At 38.8% G+C, this 3,442-nt stretch overlaps 1 pseudogene; it reads left to right on the top strand.

Moving 5' to 3' along the window:
- The first annotated feature begins 1,382 nt into the window (after positions 1–1,382).
- On the top strand, positions 1,383–1,842 carry LOC148777867 (small integral membrane protein 15-like; annotated as a pseudogene).
- Positions 1,843–3,442: the final 1,600 nt, after the last annotated feature.

The following is a 3,442-nucleotide window of genomic DNA, read 5'->3' as shown; positions in this document are numbered from 1 at the left end:
TAGCAGAGAGTCTGGTACATAATACATTTATAACAGATAACTTAGAATGGTTGAATAAATATTTAATAAAGATTTATTATATATTTTAATAGGCAATTATTTATGAAAATGGGTGAAATGATTGTGAAATAAACATAGTGTTATGCTTAATTATGTTATTCATTTATTTTGCAACTTTTTTGTACCTTATAATTCAAGAAAAAGTAGACTAAAATTTCTACTATGTAGAAAAAAAAATACTGTGAATCCCATACATAAAAGATTTAATCATTTCAATATTTCAGTTAAACAGGTGTAGAAAAAAATGAATTCTGTATGCATATCTACAGAAAATTGTTTTATAATATTATGCACTTCTCTATACGGATGAGAAATAATGTTGACTGAATGAATTTTGAAGGATTCTATTATAATGGTCCTGACACGTTATGCAAAGCCTTTAAGTCAGTTTTTCTTTTTTTAATGAACTTACCGAAAGTAAAATTATGAGTACTACCGGATTGATATTCTAACAGTTCTTAGTGGCATATAAAGCATATGTTAGAAATTATTATCTTTATTTTAAAAAGAATTGAGATAATTGTCAGATGATAAGTGATACGTGATTGTTGCTGCTGCTGCTGCTAAGTCGCTTCAGTTGTGTCCGACTCTGTGCGACCCCACAGATGGCAGCCCACCAGGCTCCCCCATCCCTGGGATTCTCCAGTCAAGAACACTGGAGTGGGTTGCCATTTCCTTCTCCAGTGCATGAAAGTGAAAAGTGAAAGTGAAGTTGCTCACTTGTGTCCGACTCTTAGCGACCCCATGGACTGCAGCCTACCAGGCTCCTCCGTCCATGGGATTTTCCAGGCAAGAGTATTGGAGTGGGCTGCCATTGCCTTCTCCGATATATGATTAGGCAATTGTAAAATATTTCTAAAAATATTACTTTTTCAAGTCGGGAGTGCGGGTCCGACCCCGTCGTCCCCGGCTAGCTGTAGGGGAGGCGGTTGGGGGTCGCTCCCGCGGTTTTCGCCCCGCTGCTCAGCGGAGGTGGCTTCGGCGCCGGCGGCCCAGGGTGTGGCGGGGTCGACCCCTGATTCCCGGGGGCCGCCGGCTGTTGGAGCCCCGCCGGGCCCTCGCTCGCCGAGGCGGAGGGTCGGGGAAGCGTGGCCCCAGAGGCGGGCCGCCGGGCAGGGTGAGCAAGGGTGAGCGAGGGGAAAGCACAGGGAAAGGAAAGTGCGGGGGGCTGCGAAGTGCCCTCAGCTTCGGGCGCCGTGCGGGTCTCATCCGAAGATCACGCCTAGTGGATCCTTTTCGGAAGGAAGAAGAATATTCTTTAAAGTGTGGAGGGTGCTTGCACCTGGGGTCCGAAACTCAGGTGCACGGAAGTATATAGAATTTAAGCCTTCTCTCAGAAGTCTATTGGTAGCGTTAAAGAAGACAGCCGACCAAAGGTCATCTGAAATTGTGACTGGCTGATAATCCCAGGACAGAATTAGAGATCACGAAAGTTTAAGGCCTCCACGAAGATGTTTGATTTAAAGGCTTGGGCTGAGTATGTTGTGGAATGGGCTGCAAAGGACCCATATGGCTTCCTTACAACAGTTATTTTGGCTCTGACTCCATTGTTTCTAGGAAGTGCTGTGCTGTCTTGGAAATTGGCCAAGATGATTGAGGCCAGGGAAAAGGAACAAAAGAAGAAACAAAAACGTCAAGAAAACATTGCAAAAGCTAAATGACTAAAAAAAGGATTGAAGGAATGAACAGGCTGTGCATCCAGAGGAAAATTGTTTGGGAAATTATGAAACTTTGAAAGGTTTCTTTTTGGATCTTATGACAGTATTACTAAATGAAGTCTGAGTCTATGGAAGAACCATGTCAGTTCTCACCTGTACTGTAGCAACTTTTCGGCTTCAGTATAGAAGTCTGCTGACAGTTACTGTAAATTGGCATTTATTATGCTACAGATTCTTATAACTGACTTTCATTTGCCTTTTTGCAGCTTATGTATGAATACTAAAATGAAAACGTCCTGCGAAGAAAAGTGGCTTTAGATTTATGAACTCTGTTCAAATAATGGCTTAAAATGTGGTCCTCTTCTGGACAAAGGAGATTAAGAATGCAAAAATCAAGAGTTGTTCTGAGCAGAAAAGCGTGGTTTGGCTTAAAATATCTATGGTGTATTAATTACATCTCTTATCATTATTAGTTATTTTTTGAAATAGAATCATTTCTGGTTTCCTCAAAGCAAAATAATATCATTCAATGAGTACTTCTCTATTTTCTGTATTTTTCTTGTTTTAGCTTTTGAGATACTGGTAATTACCAGATAGTCTGCATTTTTAAAAATCTAATTTTATAAAGAATTTTCTTGTTATCTTGACTGTGTAGAATACCACCTCCTGGATATAATCATTTTTGTACTTATGAACAGTGCCATTTTCTTAGAGATGACTTGAGTAGAGTAACACTATGATTTAAAGCTTAAGAGTAAAAATGCCAAATCTGTAGTACCTTGGAACCAGTTTATTCTCACTTGTGCTAAGTAGAAATGTGAAGTAGTTAATATGTCTTATCAGATAATTTGCTGATTATATAGATTCCACTTTTGTTTTTTATTCCATTCTTTGTTTTAATTCATGTGGTGGTGATGTCCTTTACTTTTTGATCAGACAGGTTCACAGTGAAAATTAAAATTTCAACTTTCTTTTAAGGAAGTTTTAAAGAGTTACAGTTATGTCATGTGTCATAAATGGTAAAGAAAGTCTTAAAAATTTTGTTTGCATTGTATTCTGTTCTGTTCTGTTCAGTCGCTCAGTCGTGTCCGACTCTTTGCGACCCAGTGGACTGTAGCCTACCAGGCTTCTCCATCCATGGGATTCTCCAGGCAAGAATACTGGAGTGGGTTACCGTTTCCTTCTCCAGGGATCTTCCCAACCCAGGGATCGAACCCGGGTCTCCCGCATTGGAGGCAGACGCTTTAACCTCTGAGCCACCAGGGAGTTCAGTGAAAATGTGTAAATTGTGTAAAAATGAGAATGTTATAATTAGAAATAAAGAAGTAAAGGCTATTTCCTTCAAAAAAATATTACTTTTTCAATACAGTGTAGAGCATCTTCAGTGTTCAAAAACTAATGGATTTTCAATACTGCCAATTCAGTTTGGGATTATCTCTTAAAATACCCTTGTTATGATAAGTCAAACACTAACCTCCGTTGATGGTACTACTACTTCTGCTTCAGTGTGTAAAATCACAAAGAACAAATCTAAAACTTTGTATCTGAAATGAAATATAATGCATTTAAAAGTAAGTATGTTTTCCATATTAAATGGATCAATATTTCATTTATGTTATATTTAATAATCAGTCATCACTTTGTTTTCTCTCTTGAGGCAGTACTATCACTTTTCAATAATTCCCGAGAATTCCAATACCCAAACAAAAAAAGTATTTCAGATA

Source organism: Moschus berezovskii, chromosome 5 (genome assembly GCF_049115385.1).
Source record: "Moschus berezovskii isolate FMDL1 chromosome 5, NW_MosBer_1.0, whole genome shotgun sequence".
Taxonomy (NCBI): domain Eukaryota; kingdom Metazoa; phylum Chordata; class Mammalia; order Artiodactyla; family Moschidae; genus Moschus; species Moschus berezovskii.
Note: the sequence above shows the minus strand (reverse complement) of the source record. Positions and strands in the feature narration are given on the sequence as shown.